This window comes from Sminthopsis crassicaudata, chromosome 6 (assembly GCF_048593235.1).
Source record: "Sminthopsis crassicaudata isolate SCR6 chromosome 6, ASM4859323v1, whole genome shotgun sequence".
Lineage (NCBI taxonomy): Eukaryota > Metazoa > Chordata > Mammalia > Dasyuromorphia > Dasyuridae > Sminthopsis > Sminthopsis crassicaudata.
In genome coordinates this window covers 228,019-250,419 of record NC_133622.1, presented here as the reverse complement: position 1 = coordinate 250,419, position 22,401 = coordinate 228,019, and the positions used below count along the sequence as shown (strand labels likewise).

At 35.6% G+C, this 22,401-nt stretch overlaps 1 long non-coding RNA gene across 1 annotated transcript in view; it reads left to right on the top strand.

Annotated features, from left to right (window-relative positions):
* Positions 1 to 22,401, top strand: part of LOC141546281 (uncharacterized) — a 119,226-nt gene that overhangs the window by 29,134 nt on the left and 67,691 nt on the right. The window contains exons 3-4 of the long non-coding RNA XR_012483266.1: positions 22 to 98; positions 3,695 to 3,771. This is a non-coding gene — a long non-coding RNA (uncharacterized LOC141546281). The remainder of the gene's footprint in view (positions 1 to 21; positions 99 to 3,694; positions 3,772 to 22,401) is intronic.

Here is a 22,401-nt window from a genome sequence, read left to right as displayed (position 1 = left end):
AACCATTTGCTCTCCCTACAGGTCATTGCTGTGACACTTGTGGTACTAGAGAGCTGGCTAGTGCCATGGAGAAGTTAAGACTGGCCCATTGAATATGGGTAAGTCCATGAATTTGATTCAGGAAATTGCTTCCCCAAACTCTCACAACTCTTCCATGCCTATATACACTGTCCCATTGACTCTGGTAAACCACTTCCCAAAAGATCCTTGAGTCTGAAAGGGACTATTTTGCTTTTGAAGGCCTTTGTCAATATGTATTGCCAATAGCAGAGCCAATAACTCATTCATTGAGCTGAAATGCCATCATGGTCAGTAGCCTGTGATACACTAGGCATTTGAAAAGATGAGTGCAACCCATAATGCACTGCCTAGAGCTAGCTTTTTCCTGACAGCAGCTGCATCTCTTTTCTATGGCTCCATGTCTGAAAATCAATGAATTTTGCAATTTCCATCCAATGTGGACTAATGGCAAACAATGTTCTCTGAGGCATCTACTTTTTGCAGTTATCTAATTTTGTTTAAATTTCTGGTATTTGTGATGGAAACAGTGCCAGTGTTAACTCGTTTCTTTCGATAATCATTTATTAAATAATGACTGGTGCCAGACACTCTAAGCACAATGTAGTAGATGTTAATTTTGAGGCTTTCTAGGAGAGAAGATACCATTGTTGTCACTCTATTGCTCTTGATCTCTTAGCTTTTGCTAGTATGGTCCAAAGTTTAGGGATATTATTAGTCCCCTTCACTAGGATTTCTTTTCCTGATACTGAAAAACAAACAAACACAAAACACTGAATTTGAAGGCAGAATAGCTATCTATGTTCCAGTCCTACTATCTATGCTAACTACCTCCATGATTTTCAGGGAGTCACTTGAGCTCTTTCATCATCCACCAGATGAGGTAGCTTGATGCTGGAGGGCCTCCATTGACCTTCCCAGGTCAGAGTTTGTGATGCTATGATTTGTAAGACCCCTTCCAGTCTTAAATCTATAATGAAATCCTACTTATTTTTCAAGATCAGCTGAGGCTCAATTTCCTCATGTATATTCTTAAAGCTATGAAATTTAATCAAATACACAAAACATAGAAAATGATATATTATTAGTGGTATATGTTGGGGAATGAGAATATAAGTATGGTGATCTCTTGAATAATGAAAGATACTGCCATTTCCATGCCTGAATATAAACCTTCTCAAGATCTGTGTGGAAGAGGCAATGTTATGTGGGGCATGGAAATGGAAGCTTCTTTTAACAAGTTAACAAGTTAACAAGGAAAAAAAAAAGTTTTGTGTCCTGAAATAAGATTCAGAGATCTGGGCCATGTTCCAGTCCAGTCCCTTTTTATATGTATGATTGGAGGCAAATAATTTGGCTTCTCTAAGGCTCAGTTTACTCAACTGGCAGCTTTGTGGTGCAGTAGATAAAATACCTGTCCAGAGTCAAGAAGACCTGAGTTCAGATCCTTTCTCAGACATCAGCTGCATTACCTGGACAAGGTTTGCCTCAATTTTCTTATCTATAAAATGAAAATGACAACAGCACCTACTTCCCAGGGTATTTGTGTGGAGTAAATAATATAATATTTATTGGGGGAAAAAAGCTCTTAGTACAGTGCCTGGCATATAGTATGAATGCTAGTTATTATTATTGTTGTTATTATTATGATGGTTATTTGTTAAATGAGGATAACCATACTTTCATTAGATAAAGGTTGCATTAGATAAAGATAGCAAGGTTGGAGAGAGAGAAAGATTTGGTAATGATAAGGTAATGATAATGATAAATGAACACTAAGGGTGAATATAACTTGTTGAGAGGCATTGGGTCCTTTGACACCAGGAAGAGGATGATTCAAATCTACCTCTCCCATATATTGGCTGTGTGACCATGAACAATTCACTTCTCAATGTTCTAGACCAAAGGTGGGAAACTCACAGTCCTGGCCTCAGTTGGCCTTCCAAATTCCTTGAATCCTGTCCAGATCAAATTAAAATGGAATCAGGAAATGTTTAACAAAATTCAACATATGTCATTTTAATGTGTGATTTTCTAAATGAGTTTGCTATCCACAGTAATCCCTTCCCATTTGAGTTGGACTCCATTATTCTAGGTAGCTCTCTCTTTGGTTGCAGAGAAGATAATACTTTCCATTGATAGTGGTTTTTAACCAGGACTCTCTTCACTAATGATATAATAGGTCTGATTTTTAAAATATATATTCATATAATTACAGTCCTTAGTATTGTTCTAGACTGAGTTTAATCAATACCTAAAAAAAAAAAAAAAAAAACCCAAACCCCCCAAAACCCAAAACTTTCCCCATCCTCCCAGCTGTTACTTTTTCTCTCCCCATAATTCACTTTGGGAACATTTTGTATCTTTCTATGTGTATATACTTATATATGTACCCACTGGTTCTTCCAATAGAATATATAAGCTCCTTGTAGGCAAAGAACTGTTTCACTTTAGCCTTTGTAATTCGGGACCTAGGCCAGTGCTTGTTGATTGATCAAAACAAAAACAAAGAAACCTTAGGAAAAACCAAGGTTGCTAGGCCAGCTTTTAAAAAAATCATTTAATCATATATTTTCCAAAACCAATATTTTTGGCATGAGACATTACTGAATTCAATGATGTAGTGTGTTTCCAGAACAGAATTTATCCTCCCCACCTTCCCCATACCCTTAACAAGTCTGAAAATGAAAATTGGAGAAAATGTCCTGTCAGAATTTGAAGCTCTGTTCTTTCCAGCATGATTTGAAAAGGAGCAGTGGATGCCTTTACATAATTGGGTTCTTATCTGGAAACTTGAAAACTTTGAGGTTTGTCTGCTGCTAATCATTACTTCCCTTTGCTAAAGAGAAAAAAATGACTCCCTTCAAATATGCCTGGGAGAGATTCTACAACACATTTTCCCATCATTTTCATTTTCTGCTATTCTTGCCTGCATGGCATTCTGAGCTGATCTCCAGGGAGTAAGAAAAAGAAACATTCTTAAGTTTTTATTTAGGTCTTTGTTCTTTTTAAAATAAATAATTTCTTAAATATTAACTACCCCCAAAATTGCTTCCATCCAAACAAAAATATTGGTTGAGCAGCTACCACAGTGCAAACCAGGGTGAGATGATGTGAATGTCTGCAGAGGGCATGTGTGTATGTGTGTGAAGGGAAATGGGAGATGTTCTTTGCTGTGTCCATAAATAGCTATGTATTGTCTTTATTATCCATTCTTTCCCATAAACTCCACAAGCAGTATGAATTTTGGGTTTGAATCTTTGATTCATGGAATCTAGAGCTGGAAGGGTCCGTAAGCCATCAATGAGGTTGCTTTTATTCTACAACGAAGGAAAACTGGGTCATGATATGATTACTCTACCACGATTCTATAGGAAGGCCTAGCCAAGTTGGGGTACAGACTAGAACCTCTGATCCTCTGCTCTCTCCATTGTTTTCCAAATCTCAGCTCTGTTCATAGGCTATATGACTCAGAGCAAGACACAATCTCACCGAGTCTCAATTTCTTCACCTGCAGACATGAGACAATGAGATCTTAATGATTTACTTCATAGTTTCCACTACTCCTAGAAAAACGTGATCAAATCTCAAAGTCATAAATTTGTCTTGTTTTTGATCAGACCTGTGAATTCATTGGCTGGTTAGCTCTTAATGAAACCATTTGCTCTCCCTACAGGTCATTGCTGTGACACTTGTGGTACTAGAGAGCTGGCTAGTGCCATGGAGAAGTTAAGACTGGCCCATTGAATATGGGTAAGTCCATGAATTTGATTCAGGAAATTGCTTCCCCAAACTCTCACAACTCTTCCATGCCTATATACACTGTCCCGTATGACTCTGGTAAAACACTTCCCAAAAGATCCTTGAGTCTGAAAGGGACTATTTTGCTTTCCTTTTACTTTGTGAGGGCTCCATTCTCATCCATTGACTGCCCATGATGGTGTTTTTTTTTTTTTTTATTGTCACTAGGAGATAAGCCCAACTTCTCTATCATTCTCACAGTTTTTGGCTGTTTATCCTTTATTAGATTTTGCTTCAGAGCTCTTGATTGGAGGATATCTGCTGCATTCTGCTTATATACATCTTCCCATGACCATATATGTGTAGTGCTCAACTTTAATTTTGTGGGTTCAATGGCATTCCAGATCTAGAACACATGGGAGAACATAAGGAAAATGTCAGTTTTGAAAATATGGGTCTTTGCTGTCATAGAAATCAATAATAGAAATTAACAATTTCCTCAAAGCAAGTGGGTCCAATATCCTTTTCTTTTTCAACATTAACAAGGTGTCCACACAGAACATAGATCAGTGGGTCTGGAACCTTACTTCAAATATGACCTCAGACACTACTTGTGTCATAACCTTCTGTGTCAGTTTCTTTTTCTGTCAAATGGGCATAATAAGCAATCTACCTATAAGGTTTGCTATCAGGATATTGGGAGAGAATATTTGATTCTTTGCAAAAGTTAAAGCATTATATTTATCACCATTTCAATTTGGACTCTTCTCTGTCTGTCCTATACATAATACTGTTTGAAAGCTCCATAGAATATCCATTCAGATTTATCTTGAAATCTGGGAAACAGATATTCTTCATGCTTGGTTGTTTCTTGTGTGGATGCACAGGTTAAATGACTAATTCCATATCTTTATGTGTCACTATAATTTCTTGAGTCTTGAGGCAAATGACATGTTATCTTCTGCAAACATGAACACCTAAAGGACTTCACCATCTACACAGAATCCTTTCTCTACCTATTTTCTGTCCAAGATTTCATTCTTTGATTTAGATTATCCAACAATGCACACATATCTTAAGCCCAATTTAATTTTTGAATAAAAGTTTTCAGAGCAAACAAAACAAAACAAAATATCACAAAGCAGATGATAAGATGTGGGCGTTAAAGTCCCTATTTTTATGGAATTTGACATCATTCAATTTAAATAATATTTGTAAAACTCCTCCCATGTGTAGAGAACTTTGCAGTTCAGTCCAGTCACTGGCTTCTGTAAAGCTCAGTTTACTCAACTGGCAGCTTAGCAGTGCAGTTGATAAAGTACTTGCTCAGAGTCAAGAAGATCTGAGTGCAGATCCTGTCTCAGACATCAGATGCATCACCTGGGTACTGGGGAGAGTCAAAGATGAATTAGACTACCCCTCAGTGAAATAAAAAGCAACTTGCATTTACATAGTTATACAAAAAATGCTCTAAATCACTCTTGATTAAAGAGATGCAAATTACAACAACCCTGAGATACCACTTTATACCTCTCAGATTGGCTAAAGATGATAGGAAAAGATAATGACAAATGTTGCAAGAAATGTGGAGAAAATGGAACACTAATGCATTGTTGGTGGACTTGTGAAACATTCCAATCATTCTGGAGAGAAATCTGGAACTATGCCCAAAGGGCTATAAAATTTTGTATACCCTTTGACACAGCAGTACCATTACTGGGTCTGTATCCCAAGGGAATCATAAAGGAGAGAAAAGAATCCACATAGGCAAAAAAATTTAGGTAGCATCTCTTTTTATGGTAGCAAAGAATTGGAAAAGGAGTGGATGCCCATCAATTGGGGAATGGCTAAATGAGCTGTGGTACATGAAGGCAATGAAATATTATTGGCTTATAAATAGTGACTGTTAGGATTACTAGGTGAGAACTCAGGTTGTCTGGATAGTGACAAGGTGAGAATTCAGGTTGTCTGGACAGTGACAAGGTGAGAATTCAGGTTGTCTGGACAATTACAAGGTGAGAACTCAGGTTGACTTGATAGAAGGAGCAAGCTCATTGGCTGAAGTGGTTCTTCCCAGAATCCCTTGCATTATCCCACGCCCATTCTCTGGGAGGATAAAATACACAACATTGGGCCCAGAGAGCAGATTGGCCTGGAGAAGGATAAGAGCTGGAGGAGATTCAAGAAGAAGACTCTGCATTACATCTTGCTTGACGCAGCTCTCTGCAGGAAGGGAAGTCGGCTCTCTGCAGGAAGGGAAGTCACTTCTCTGGACAAGAGTTAACAGCAACTACCTGGAGACAACGGTTCGTTACAGGAAGAAGAATCTGTCGGAGAGATTTGAGTAGAAGACACAGCAGATCTCTTCCCAGAGAGTGATCTGGCAGCTTCTAGAGACGACAGCTCACTACAATTGGCGTCCACACGTGGGGCAAGGACTTTTGCTTATCCTGACAAGAGGAGCTAGACCAGACCTTCGCAATTTGGCGCCCGAACAGGGACAGACACGATCCTGATTCCAGTGGAAAAGCCTCCCATCCAGATCTCAGTCTCTCTGACACAGAATCGTGAGTAACGAGGAAACTTTGTTAAAGATTAAGTGAGTGTGCTAATAGATAAATAAGGAACTTAACTTGTTAAGGGCTAAACCAGGAATCTCTTATAGCTGAAATGGGGCAGATGTTAGCTATATTCAATCCCTGGACCTCAGCCGACTCAACCCCAGCCCCAGAAGCAACCTCAGCTCCACCCCCATTCAGGAGTGGTACTATAGAGAGTATAATCAAGATAATTGAGGAGCAGAGTTTACTTGTAACCTGAGTTCTCACTAGTAATCCTAACAAGTGACAAACAAGCTGGTTATAGAAAGGCTGGAAAGATTTATATGAACTGATGCTGAGCGAAACAAGCAGAATCAGATATCTCTGTACACAATAACAGCAAGAATGTGCAAAGATCAACAATGAAAGCCTTGGTTCTTCTCAGTAGTTCAGTGATCCAAAGCAAATAGGCTTTGGACAGAAAATGACATTTGCATCCAGAAAAAGATCCAAGGAGACTGAATGTAAATCAATCCATGTTTTATGTCCACTTATTTTTTTTTAAATTTCTCCCATATTTTTTCTTTTGCTCTGATTTTTCTCTCCCAATATGATTCGTAAAGCAATGCATATTAAAAATAAATAAACTTGCTGCAATACAAATTTTTTAAAAATTAATTATATTATACACTTTTGTAAAAAGGCAACTAGGATATGTTTCATGAATACCTCAGAATTTCAAAACTCCTCAGGGTCTTGCAGTACTAAACATTCCACGATTAGAATCAAATGACCTGGATACAAATTCTGTTTCTGCCACTTATTACTCATTTTACTTTAGGTAAAGTCTTCTTTTTCCTTCTTTCTTCATCTATAAAATGACAGGTTTGGTTTAAGGGATTTTTAAAGTCCTTAATAGCTATAACCTCAGTTGCCATGTTTCTATGATCACAAGTGATCTGTCTACTGGCACAAAACAGGCTCCCATACTTTAATAGATGGTTTCAAAAGTTCCTTCCTTCCTTCCTTCCTTCCTTCCTTCCTTCCTTCCTTCCTTCCTTCCTTCCTTCCTTCCTTCCTTCCTTCCTTCCTTCCTTCCTTCCTTCCTTCCTTCCTTCCTTCCTTCCTTCCTTCCTTCCTTCCTTCCTTCCTTCCTTTCTTTCTTTCTTTCTTTCTTTCTTTCTTTCTTTCTTTCTTTCTTTCTTTCTTTCTTTCTTTCTTTCTTTCTTTCTTTCTTTCTTTCTTTCTTTCTTTCTTTCTTTCTTGCTGTTTTTCAAGTGCTGATCCTCTCTAGATCTCTGCTGGCTTATCTTGGGTGACATCCCACTAGGACAATGAGTTAATGTTATGATACAGCAGCCAAACAAAGCTAAAGGAATCTTAGTGTTCTTTAAGAGATATATTGCCAACTTCACCTGCATTAATCTTTTCCTTTCCCCCTTGATATTGATGCTTTCCTTTATCAAATTACCTTATATCTTGGATTTTCCTAATTAGTTATATGTTGTACCCATTGCATTATGAACTCCATGAAGATGAAAGCTATTTGATTTTATTTTTTATTCTTCATTGCATTCCTTTATATCCCTAGTGCATACATGTCCAGGGCTTTATGCATGGGAAATAATAAAAACTCGATGTCTGGCTGATTTCCCAAGTAAGTGGGGAGATAATATCCTATCTTTCCTCTTGTACTTGTGAAATTCCAGGCAGAAGTATGAAGTCCTGACCACCACAATTTACGATGGACTCTGAAAACCTCAAGAATCCCAAAGAGGGCTGAAGTGAACTGAAATTGTGACAAATGAGGATACAACACCCAGAGTGTTCAGACTGATAGCTTTCCTCAAACATTTATGGAGTTGTCTTGAGAAAGATATATTTGAACAGGAAAAGATTGATGAATGCTGGAGGGGAAAACTGAGACACTAATATATTTTTGGTGGAACTGGAAAGTGACCCAGCCATTCTGGAGGACAATTTTGAATTATGCTCCAAAAGTTATCAAACTGTCCATACCCATTGATCTGGCAATGTTTCTACTGGGCTTGTATCCCAAAGAGATCAAAAAGGAGGTAAAGGAACCCACGTGTGCAAAAAAGTTTGTGGCAGCCCTCTTTGTAGTGGCCAGAAACTGGAAACTGAATGGATGCCCATCGGTTGTGAAATGGCTGAATAAGTTATGGAATATGTATGTCAGAATATTATTGTTCTTTAAACAATGACCAGCAGGATAATTTCAGAGAGGCCTGGAGAGACTTATAGGAACTGATGCTGAGTGAAGTGAGTAGAAGCAAAAGAACATTGTATTCAGTTAGAAGAAGGTTATATGATGATTAACTGTGATGGACTTGGCTCTATTCAATAATGAGGTGATTCAGGCCAATTCCAACAGACTTGTGATGGAGAGAGCCATCTGCCTTCAGAGAGAGACTGTGGGGACTAAGTATGAATCACAACATATTTTCACTTTTTTTGTTGTTGTGTGTTTGCTTGTTTCTTCCTCCTCCTCATCATGGAGCAGTTCATTGAAGTTACAAATAGGAACATGCAGGTCTGGTGAAAGAATTTTATTTTTGACATGTTACTAATGATTGGAGTTATTGGTAAGCATAATATGCTGATTGTGAGGTCTTTCATTGGAGTTCTTCAAGCAAAGACTAAATGGCCACTTGTCAATTCAAGATAGACAATTACACCTTTTATAATTTTGTGATTGATAGATTTTCCATAGCTAGGACCAATGTGCTAAGACTTACTAGAATCTACATAACTTTTCTATCCCAAGGTTCCTTCTATTCAGGCTCTGAGACATTAAAGGAGATAAAGGACTGGTTATCACTTACTGGTATGTGGAACCCTAATGGGGAACTTCCTGAAGTTAGGGTTTCTGTCTCAGAACAGAGCTTCTTTCTCCTGTTTTACCTCTGTAAGGAAGAAGGCTCCAGGAAGGTGCTTTCTCCACTTTTCTTTCTCCACTGAAATCTCTTCAGGTACCTCCTATGGAATTGAGATGAACCAGGGAGGTTAAGGTTTAGATGCAACTGCAACCAGGGTTCAAAATCTTCAAAGATTGATCCAAAGATGGATTGTAGATCTAGAATCTAAGAAACAGCTTAGAAAAATACAGATACTACTTCATTCATTTTGACTAGAACAACACATTAAGACTAACTAATAAGGCATAGAAAGGATGGGGTCTGTTTCAATGGAAGGATGACTTGCATTGATGAACAATTATGATCTTTCATGTCCATATTTTGCATCCCCTACAAGACTTCAGGTTCACTGATGGCAGATGACATTCTCAATATTGTGGGGAAAAGTAGTATGTAATGGAAAAACAAACGTTAGATTTCCTATTAGAAGTCAACTGTTAAAAATCTTAGTTATTATAATTATTAGCTGTATGACCCTGGAAAATCCCCTCAACATCTCATAGGCTTAGTTTGATCATGTGATAAATGAGCATCATAATATGCTTATACTTTATCTGTGAATATAATTATGAGCAATGCCCTTCTAAAATTATGCACTATAGAGAACAGAGTTATTGTGTGTTTCATACTCTAGAAGAGGACCAAGTTCTGAGACTTGCATCAAAGAATTGAGAATTATACAGATAGCTAGGTGAAGCAAGGCATGGAGAGCTATGTTTTGGGGGGAAACTAGAAGCTCAACCAGTTTCTTGACTTTGCTCCACCATCTTGGCTCCCAAAACTTAGTTATTGACTAGCCATGTACTTAAAAATTAAAGTTAGTCTCAATTTTGTCAACTTGGAGATCAGGCTAATGATACTCATACTCTATCACCACAGGGCTATTTTTAGGATAATTGAGAATATAGTTAAAGCATTTTATCCTTTTAAGGTTATATACAAATGCCAGCTACCATAATTAATAAGCTGAGCAAAGACAGATTTAGTGGGTAGTCTTTAAACTACTCAAGATACTGAGGATAGGGAACATAGGCCTTATTTCAACTTCAAAAGATGTCACAGGGGCTTTAAGTGCTATTTTTAGCTTTACCATGACAAAGGAGAAGGGGGATAAATCACCATATAACTCTGCCAAACCATACCCTTTAGAAAATGTAAATGGAGCAAAGGGGACTGCATTGGGGGAGAATTATTAGCAGTGAGCATAATTTGAACTAGTCTGCTTCCATGATCTTTTTAAGGTACCCCCTTTTGATATCTCTTTTAGCAGAGAAATTAAAGCTGGGGGCTCTGGTGGGTCACCTGTGATTAAAAGGTTCTTAAACAGTCTTCTTTTCTTTGAAGTCATAATCTATGATTATACAATTGTCTGAAGCATATCTTCCCACTCCCAAAAATAACTGGACAATTAAAGAAGAAAAGAAGAAACAACGGGTTACAATTTACTTATACCCAGAATCTGAGAATCACTTACCTTACTTCTGCATTTGTAGATTTAATCATGTAGAAATGGCCAGCACACATATATAAATATATACATACATATACACATATACATGTTGGGAAGGGCAGTACTGCTTTATATGCTTTGTCATGTTTCCTTTTGGCCTTTATAATTCTCATAACCTTTGAACTAAGTATTAGTTTCTATATTTCCCAGAGCATCTATATTCTCCCAGGGATGCTCAAATTAAAATTGGAGCAGTGCTTCACCCAGTTTTTTTTTTTTCCATTTGTTAACCTACTTGGTAGTTGGTGAATCTATTTCCAGAGTTCTGTGCCCCCATATTCTTGGGAATAATAATAAGCATGTATTCCTTTCAGCTTTGAAAATGTCCCATATGCCTAAAATGGCCAAGTTTACTTTACCTTGACAAAGGAGAGGATAGAAAAAAATGAATCATACAGCTCTGCCAAACCATATACCTTAGAGAATTGCAGGTTCAGCAAAGGAATTGTATCAGCACTAATTCACAAGAGATATCTGATGCTTCCAGTGTCTGTACATAATGCATAATTCATAGACATAAATGACTTGTTGCAGATTTGAATAAGGAGTCAAATTTGATTTGATAGATATCACTAAGTGTTGCTTGGAAAGACCTCATTACTGGACTATGGTGCTCTAAGAGGGACAAACATTCAGACAGAGCAGAGAGCCACTGCTAAAGGCAAATGAGCCATGTGTGCATGCGCGCGCGTGTGCGCACACACACACACACACATTTCCATATGCACAGATAATCAGAGGAGAAAATCCAGAGTGGAAGAACATGGCAACTGTTCATGAAGGGATACTGAAAATTTAGTATTGTGGGAGGTCCTTTCTACCTCCACAAGCCACTAAGAAGAGTGAAGAAGAGGTAGAGTTTTCAGAAAACACACAAAAGCTCTACCACATACACATGATTTAATGGGGATTCATTCCTACAACTTTCAAGATATCTACTAGAGTACTTTTTCTCGGGCAAAAACCAAACAAACAAAGCATAGAACAGCTATCAATGACTTTTGCTTTAATGAAAATTTTATTTCTCAAAACGTGAGGGTAATTAAAAAAGGAGACTGCTCTAATTGATACTGACTAAAGGGGAAGAACTGGCTGCTGAATAAAATATTTTCCAGGATGTTAGGATTCTTACAAGGTGCTAAGTCACTGGAATGGATATAATTATTTAAGTTAGCATGGTACTTAACAATTCTCTAGTTCAGAAATGTATTTACTAGAATTCCATGAGATTCACACCTTTAAGAGAGCATACTTTTAAGGAGCTCCCACAAGCCCACTCTCTAGGAGGAGTCTCATTCATTCCCATGTCTATCTTCGTGCTGGCTGGAGAGATTGGGGAGGACAAGAGGCTGGAGGCTGAAGAACTAACCTTTGGATTTGGAGACATTTGGACAAGAGCTCTTGGGAGTCAAGAAGAGAGATAGACCTCTGTTAAAGCTAACCGGGCCCCAGGAAAAGATTCAGGATTTTGAAGAAGACAATATAGGATCTGGACTTTAATCCCTGGCTGCATTTGGGGATTATTGAACTGAACTGAAACCAAGGCTGCTTCCAGAAGCTCCCCAAGAGATCTGTTCCCAGAGAAGGATTATAATTTAGAGAAAGAGAACATCACACAGAATGTCATGTTTTCTCTTTTGGAGTTCATGATAGAGATGGAGAGGAAAATTGAATGTAATCTGACACATACTCTTGATTTTGGGAGAGAACATTTCAATGAATATAAGAGAAAGTACAGGAAGGATGTCATTTACTGAGAAAAGTTGACCCAAGATAGTTCAGGAATTCTCCACAGTTTGTAAAAGTATAAACTAATCAGGGAGGGAGGGAGAAGGGAGAGCTATCAAAAAGAACTGGAGTTAAGATACAGAAAAATCATCTATTCATGTAGATAATATTAATAATAATAAATCTATAGGAGTTAAAAGAAAAGAGATGTTACGAATAGTAAAGAGAGGAATAATAACTGTTAAGGCAGAGGAGGAAGTGAGATTGTCAATAAACTTTTTAAACTACTTTGAGAGTGAAAGGAGGATTGAGAAAAAGACAGGAGCAGTACTTGTGGGTAGAGCAATACCAATGGATGATCAATAGAAAGCAAAAGTACTTGAGACTTGGTGAGCTTCTATTGAATTGTAAAGGAGAATAATATGTGGATTGTAAAGGATAGAATACAAATGATTAACATAGAGTTGAAACACAATAGAAGGAAGAATATATCAAGAAAGCTCTGGGCTCTCCTCAGTTAGCTGAGATCATGTCAGGACAAACTGTATCTTGAAGTAGTAAAAGAAATGGATATGAAGAATCATAGAAATTCAAGATGCTCTGTAGGAAAAGAGATCATTTGTCAAGATCAAATATAAGGTAACTTGTTGAGATTTATTTTTTCAAGGAAATAGGAGGAAACAAAGCCTTCACATTATAGGTTGAATGAGCTTGAATAGTTATTTTTGAAATGAAAACTCTAGAATGCATTATAGTTATTGAACACATTCTAAGACTGGATCACAAAGAATCAATGTACTTGGTTTTTTTTGTTTTTGTTTTTTTTTTTAATGAATAGAACAGCCCTACTAACCTCATTTCTTTTTCTTTTTTAATTGTCCAAGCTGGCAGATCAGGAGAATGCCATTGGCTTAGTAGACCTGAATTTTAGAAGGAGAGATATGGACCAAATGTTAATAAACTGAGATTGAACTAGCTGTTGATAAGACAAAGTTAATGTTAGATCAATTTGTGGAGTATCTTAAGACCCTATCCTTAGCTTCATAATGTTAATAATCCCTGCTGGTGATTTTAATAAATAAATCCAGGTGAATAAATTGCTTCTCTAAAAGACTTGCTTACCAAACTTGCACATTGCTCAAAATTGGAATACAAAGAGAGATTATCTTTTAAAGAAACTCTGATAATGAAATGTATCTGAAGGAGGGAGAGTTGTGATAAGAATGCTGGAAGCTTGTATGAGTATGGTAGCATGGCTAGACAAGTTTATGCAAAAATTAAAAAACAAAAACAAAATCATATATTGGTCTCAATAGACTGGAATCTCAATATAAGTTAGCAGCTTGACATGGCTACCAGCATATCCACTTCTATGCTAGCCTGCATTCAGAACATAGGATCGTAGACTTACAACAGATGAGGCTTATGAAGAAACTGGGGCCCATAGCAGTTAACTGATTTCTCTAAAGTCATGTAGTTAGCAAGTAAAAATTTTGAGAATAGTAATTCTTTTGATTCCAAATCTTGGAGTCTTTTCACTCTTCTGTCCTTCCTCATAATGGACATTCCATTAAGAAGATGCGTTGGATAGTGTCAGATCTAGAGTCAGGAAAACTTGAATTCAAATCTAGCTTCGGAAACTTCCTAACTGCGTGATCTTGGGCAAGTCACTTAACCTTGATTGCCTAACTTGCTTATCTATAAGGAAATGGCAAACCATTATAGTATCCTGGCCCAAAAAAAAAAAAAAAAAAAAAAAAAAATCCTAAGTAGGGTCACAAAGAGTTGGACATGAATGTAAAAAACTGAATGATTACAAATCCAGAAGATGAAACTATTATAAACAACAAGGAAAAAGTAGACTAGATAGGCAAAGCAGATTTATCAAGATCTCACAGAAATAATCCTGGGCACTGAATGCAGGACCACTTCAAAGCTTCCTCCCAAACTATGTTACAATGCCTTTCATCTTTATCAATTTGTATTTTTGGTAGAATTTAAATTACCTGCCTCACGAATCCAGAACAGGCTTTTCTACCTCCATAGATCTTTAGTGAGTGAATACTGAAAACTGAAGATGTTGATAAATGACATTGGGTGCTTAAGAATGGCATTTCTAAAGCTCTTGTCTTTCTTCCTCTGCTCATGATCAAATAGTTTAGTTCATAAAGAACAAAGCAGTTTGGATTTCATGCATTCTGACCTGGGTGAGAACAAGATCCTGACTGGTTACGTTTGTGTAGTTCAGAAAGATCCTTTTGTTTGTAATCATATGTTATTTATTCATAACCCACTCTGTTAAATCTGAGTACCAATTATTGTCAGTACAAGACTTCAGAGATTCTGTCTCTTGTCTAATTACTTGATTTTGTTTGATTTTATTCACAAAACAATTAGCCTGCTAAGCACCTAATTATTGCTAAACATGTATCAAGTCTTGCAATCATTTTGCAAACAGTGGATTAGCAAACATTGTTGCATTTGAAACATTCCTGCTAAATCACTAGATGTAATAACACCTTGAAGTTAGTAATTTTCTTTTAATAATGAAAATTCTAATTTATCCTGGTTCATAATATTGTTACATTGTGTTTTATTTTTTTTTTTCCTTCCCCAAGGCTGGTCCCCTTTGAAATGAAAACAATGTTTCTAAATTAAAGGCACCTAAAAGTTGATCACTGAAACAGTATTTTCCTTCTCAAGGTCAATACTATTGTAGAACCTTCTGTAAACACAGAGGGGATCTTTCATCTCCTTTGTTCTCAGAGATTAACGGCAGCATAATTTCCTTTACTTTTATTAATTGAATAGAAATTCTCATATCAGCAACATATATTTGGGCTCAAGGAAGCGTAATTAGGGATGTCGCAGACAAGAGGATGACAACCAGAGGATGCACTTGCAACACTCCATTTTTTTTTGCAAAGCTCAACTAGTGTCACCTTTAACAGGAACCTCATCCTGAACCTCTTCCACAATTCCCACAAAATTACTTTGTGTTTATTTTGTATATAATATGTTTTAGATAATTCACATATATTTTAATTAAATATTCACACACATTTTTGTAAAATAGTCACATAAATATTTAATACAATATATTTTATAATTTACAAATATTTTGAAGAACATTCACATATAACATTATGAAATATAGGTATATGTTGTATCCTCTGATGGAATATTAGCTACTTGATGGCAAGACAGACTTTTGTCTTCACATCCCCAATGCCTAGCATAGTGCCTATTATCTAGAAGAGGCTTAATTAATGCTTGTTATTGTTATTACTAGTCAACTCAACAAATAATTCTGAAATACTTATCATATGATTTAAATTAATTAATTGAAATTAATAAATTGTTAGTATTGATAATGTTTTTAAAAATATCATCTCTATTCCAATCAATTGGTCATTAAACATTTATTAACTGCCTACTATATGCCAAACATAAGAATTGAGGGTATCAGAAAAAAGTAAGAAAGTCTCTGTGCTCAAGGAATTTACAATCCTAATTGAAGAGAAGACATATGAAAGGAAGCTGAAAAATATAATGGGAGTAGGTGGGACCATGGAGAAGAAGGTACCCAGTGTGGTAGAGCATTGTCCAAGGAATGTAGCTGGTGGGAAATGAATGCCTTCTACCACTTTTTTCTAAATTAAGAGAGAACAGATAAGTTGTTCACAGTTGATAATCGTACAATATTGCTACCACTGTGAAAAATGTTCTCTTGGGTTTGCTCATTTCACTTTGTATCTCTTCATATAAATCTTTCCAGGATTTTCTACTCCTCATTTTTAATAGCACAATAGTATGTCATCATACTCATGTCATAAATTGATCAGTTATTCTCTGATTATATGTTAAGACAATTTTAACATTATTTAAAGTTTTCAGTTCCAAAATGTATGTGTCCCTCCCTCCCTTCATACCCTCTCCCCTTACTGAGGTGATAGGCAGTAAAGATGTAAGTTATACATGTGCATTTCCATATTAGTTATTTTGTAGAATAATACTTGATTTTTTAAAGAACAGAATGAAGTGAAAAATAATATTCCATTCTGTATTTAGTCAAAATCAGTTCTTTCTCTGGCAGTGGTTAATATCTTCACAATTAGTCTTTCAGGATTGTTTTGGATCATTGTATTACGGAGTATAGCCACGTCATTTCCAGGTTTTTGTTGAACAATATTGATGTTACTATGTACATTTTCCTGGTTCTATTTTCTTCACTTTGCATCAGTTTATGTAAGTCTTTCCAGGTTTTTTCTGAAATTATTCTGCTTATTCATTTCTTATAACACAATTATATTCCATTGTAATCATACACCACAGTTTGTTCAGCCATTTTCCAATCTATGTACATCCCTTTGATTTCCAATTTTTAGCTATCACAAAAGAACTATTTAAACATTTCTGTACATCTTCTCCCCTTTGTTGATGTCTTTAGGATATCAACCTAGCAGTGATATTGCTAGTTAAAAGGGTATGCATATTGTATAGCCTTTTGTTCATAGTTCTAAATTGCTCTCCAGAATGATTGGATCAGTTTGTAATTCCTCCAACAATGTGTTAGTATCCCAGTTTTCCCACATCTCTAACATTAATAATTTTCTTTTTTTTTGTCATGTAACTAATCTCCTAGGTGGTACCTCAGAGTTGCTTTAATATCCAGTTCTCTAATCAATAGTGATTTAAAGCCAAGTTTCTTAAACTGTGGATTACAACCACATATGGGGTCTTGTAATTGAATGTGGAGGTCATGGAATTATAATTTATCATCAGTAAATGTTTGATTTTAATACCTAATTTATCTGCCTTTATACTCAGTCACATAAAAATTCCTTGGGCAAAAAAGGGAGCATAAGTGGAAAAATGTTTAAAAAGCCCTAATTTACATAATTTTTTGATAAGATAACAGACAGCTTTGTCTGAAAACTGCCTGTTCATATATTTTGACCATTTAACCAAATAGCTTTGATGCATAGTATTAACAATATGTTTTTCACTTTAAAAGTATTATTCATTTCTACTTTCTAACTATAATTTCCCAGGATGCTAAAAAAGTTATTCTATCAAAAGAGTTTAGTTATTTAAAAATAATAGCAGCAATATTGATCTGCTACTGTTCCTAGCAACATCTCCAGTCATCCTGATCTATATCTGATCATTAAACCCAGCTGGCTCTGAAGGAGAAAGTAAGGCAGGTGACCTTACACAGCCCTCCCTCACTTAAATCCAATTCACTTTCATGTCATGGCATCTGCTCCCAGATATCATGGTCCTCTTTAAGAATGAAGAATGAACAAGTACTATTAATAGTATAGTGCTTAATATGTACCAGACATTGTACTAATTGATTCCTAAATATTATCTCATTTAATCCTCACAACAACCCTAGGAGGTAGATATTATTATTAGCTTCATTTTACAATTGAAGAAACTGGTGAATAGAAGTAAGTGATTTGCCCAAAGTCATGCAGCTTGTCACTATCTGAGGCTGCATTTGAGCTCAGGTTTTCTGGATTCTATGCCCAACACTCTAGTGTGCCACCTAGCTGCCTAATATTTTCTGTGTCTGTAAAATATTCCTTTATTAATTTAATTTGCATGTTACTAAATCTACAAAGCATTTTGATGTTGTAATTTTGTTTGTTATATTGACAAAGATCAATTATGCTAAATGTAGCTCCAATTATTATTTTTTTTTTCTTTATGCTATTTTTTAAATGAGATGGTCTCAGAAACTTCCTAGAGGAGAAAGTTTAGAATGGGTACTTGGAAGATTTGATTGTATGAGGAATTCAGAGAAGAAAGGCCAGACAATTATATGGAGAAAGAAAAGGGGGAAAAATGAAAGAAATCATTTTAGAAAAGGGACACAAAAATGACATTTAAAAATTCATTCCTAATGAAGAGAAATAGTTGAAGGGAATCAGAAGAAGTAGGAATCTGTTTAAATGAGAGCATCTGAGGAAGTGAGGAGGAAAAAAAAATCACAAAACCAAATGAAAACAAGAGGGTGGGAAAGGAACTAATAAGCAAAAGGGAAAACAAACAAGAAAGGAGAACTAATGATGAGGGGAGTAAAAGCAGTGTAAAGAGGACCACCTTTAAAAAAAATAAGATAATATAACTGAAGGTGTAATGCTGGAGAAACTGAGTTAGATAAAGATTAGAGAGTTTTAAATATTTTATTTGAATTTCTGAGAGGGAGAGGTTGTCTGGAGGCAGAGCAGAATCCATTTTGTCCCCAAGGCTGAATTGGATTTAGATCTTAAGGAATTCAGCATGGCATATGAGATTCCAATAGTTTTTATAGGGCTCTAGTGATCAGGTGACACAATTTGGGGGAGGGGGTTTACAGTGAGCACTGGTGAGTGGGAATTTCCAGGAACACACCATAAATCCAGTTCTAACATGTTGGGGGGTGAGGACCATAAATTCTTGATTACTTAGGAGGACTTGGGAACCACGATGTCTGAAACAGAAGATCTCCCCCCTTATTTGAGATTAAACATTTACAATTTATGACCCTAGAATAGCCAGTCCTGAGTTATATCAGTCCTAATAGTCAGAAAAGGGGGGTGGGGGTTGCAACCAGGGGGATTGAGGCAGAACAATTCAGGGAAACTGAAGTAGAACAATTTAGGGAAACTGTGACAAAATAAAGGCACATCATACAGAATCGGGGAAATTTCATAATTTAAAAATAAAAACTGTCTCAGTATTAGAGACAGATGAAGGGAAATATAACTCTATCATAACTTTAAATGTAAATAGATTAAACCATTTGGGGGGGGGGAAGAGTGACAGATTGGATGAGAAAACAAAAACCTACAATCTGTTGTTTATAAGACATTTTTTTCAAAAAGACATACACAAAATAAAACTAAGGGGATGGAAAATAATTACTATAATAAAGTATTGTTAGTATCTGTGCATAATATCTTCTGATTATACTTTTTGTTCTGGTTTTGTTGTGATTTCACCTTTCTCATTTACTATTTTATTGATTTGAGATGCTCTTTTCTTTTTGATCAGATTTTAAAAGGGTCTATCAACTTTATTAGTTATTTAATGAATCAGCTTTTAGTTATATTTATCATTTCTATGATTGTTTTGTTTCCAATTTATTTCCTCTCTGATTTTTAATATCTTTTATTTTATACTTATTTAATTTTATTCATTTAAATTTTTTAAAGTATATTCAGTTCATTCATATTCTTTTACCTTTTTATCAAGGTGAAATTATTGAGAATATGATATTCTTAAGACTCCATGACAAAGATTTTGACATGTTTATTCATTACCATTTATTTTTATTGAATTATTAATTATTTTATTGATTTGGTTCTTTGAACCACTCATTCTTTAAGATTTCATTAATTTTCCATTTACTTGTGTATCTTTTATGAACCAGACCAATTACTATTTTTTTACTGTACAATGGTCTGTAAAGCATGTCAATTATTTTGGTTATTTTATTTTATTTTATATTTCTTTATAATATCTCTTTGCTCTTAGTATATGGTCAATTAATATAAAATTTTCATGTGGTACTAAAAATATATATGCATCCTGTCCTATTTAGAAGATGGCATAAGTCTTTTAACTAGTTTTCCCAGAAATTTATTCAGTTCTATATTTTCCCTTTTGCTTTTTTTTTTTCTTGTGAATCTTATCCAAAATAGAGAGGGATTTTGAAGTTCCCTGTCACTATCTTGTTACTGTTTCTTCCTGAAGCTCAGATATTGTTTCCTTTATAAATGTGTATGCTAAGACATGTGGAGCATATAAATGTATTACTTATGTTGATGTATTGTTTATGGTTCAGCATAATATGTATTTTTTCAACTCTGCTTTCAATTTTTGTTTTTGAATTGTTTGAATTTTTAAAAATGTTTTTAATTTGTCATATGGCTGGATTGCAAATTCTGTTTTGTTTTGTTTTTTATTCACTTGATAGGTATTTTGTTTTTCATTCCTTCAGTTTCATTTTATGTAGGTTTTTGTTTTGTTTTTAAATGGGATTTTTTTATAAGCATCTGATTATAGGGTTTGTTATCTAATCTTACTTTTTATATTTTATTGAAATACTTAATCCATTCATATTTAAAATTATCAGTTAAGTTCATATTTTCCTCTATCAGCTCAAATTATCATTTTTCCCCCTCTTACTATATAGACACATTACTGCGTTCCCTTAGTTATTTTACCTGAATCATTTTTTAAAGGTAACCTTCTTTCCACTCACTGGCTTTCTTCTGCATACCCAGAATCTTCCTCTTGTTTGTTATCCATTTTCTTTTGCCATTTGTTTATTAGTTCCTTTTGCTTTCTTGCCTTCATTTGGGATTATATATTTCTTTCATATCCTTTATTTTTCTTTCAATTAGTAAAATAGATTCTCCTGCTCTCTCTTCCCTTTCAGCTACTCCTGTTCATTAGAGTTTTTTATTATTATTATTTCACTTTTGTTCTTTCAAAAATGATTTATTTAATTCTCTTTATTACCCATATTCTCGAACTGTTTACCTTAGATTCTCATTATTTGATTCATGACACATAATTACCTGGTCTCTTTTATCCCTCTCTGTATTCCTCATATAATCAAAGGTATCAAGTTATTTTAGGCTTTTCCCCTAAGTGATTCCTGCCTTGTAGAGCTTGCCCCATGGATTCCTTTTTTTTTCATTGTTCCTAATTCTAATAATAATGCCAATTATTACAGAAGTCAGAGAGGACACATAGTAGAGATTCTCTCATACCCTGTCCTTCATTATGCAGCCTGCCACAGATAATATGAGTTTCTCTGATTACCTTACCGCCATTTGTCTCAATCTCTTTCCTTGTTCCATACTCCATACTCTTCTGCTTCCCCAGCTTCCAGTTGTTCCCAGAAGATCTAACCTCACCCCTACAACATATACTGGAAATGAGATGAATTTCTTTTTCAATCACCAAGTTCTCTAAGCCACACTCAGTGCAAGATCCTTATGATGAGATCCTGAGTAACTGAGTAGGGCTGGCAGAAGAAAACCAATTAAGATAAGATTATAATACTCTCTGAGGTGAGCAGAGAAGGGCATTGATGGGGATCAACTCAGCCTTAGGGTTCCACCCCTATGGAGGTCTTGGGAAAATCCACTTTATGATAAAGCCAAGTTGTGTCAAACCCCCAAGTTAAATTTCCCCTATAAATCTATACTTGGCCCAAGCCATCTTTGTCAAATCCCTATTGAAGTTATCCTGTTCTGCCTCATGATGTCTTTCTCCTCACCCAGAACTCCATGCCTCATATTACTTTTCTCTTCAGCCCTTCCTCATGCCTCTTGATCTTTTCCCTTACTTCTCCCTCATGCTTCACAGTGTCTTTCTTCTTGTTATAGTTAACTACTTATTTTAGAGTGCTAAATTCCTCTATGAATTTAGCCTTCCAGTCAGTGACATACTCCCACTTTATAGCATATTCCCTTACTCTTGGTTAATTGTGAGTTCCACTAGGGAATTTGTCTTTTCCATTGTTGATTGTTAAAAACCCCTTTCTTGGGGCAGGTAGGTGGCACAGTGGATAGAACACCAGCTCTAAAGTCAGGAGAATGGGAGTTCACATCTGGTCTCAGACACTTAACACTTCCTAGTTGTGTGTACCTGGGCAAGTCATTGACTCCAATTGCCTCAGGGGAAAAAAAAAGAAAACAAAACAAAACAAAAATTTCCTTGCTAATTATATGCTCTCCCGATATTATTTCATATTTATCACTATAAGTGTCTGTTTTACCTCTTCATTTTGTCTGTAATCTATTCTTATTATTTAAAAAAAAAAAGAAGAAGAAGAAAGAAAGAAAAAAAAAGATAGATCTTTTAGCAATGGGAGAGCAATAGTGAATTTTCACTGTGTGGGATAAAATGAATGAAGACC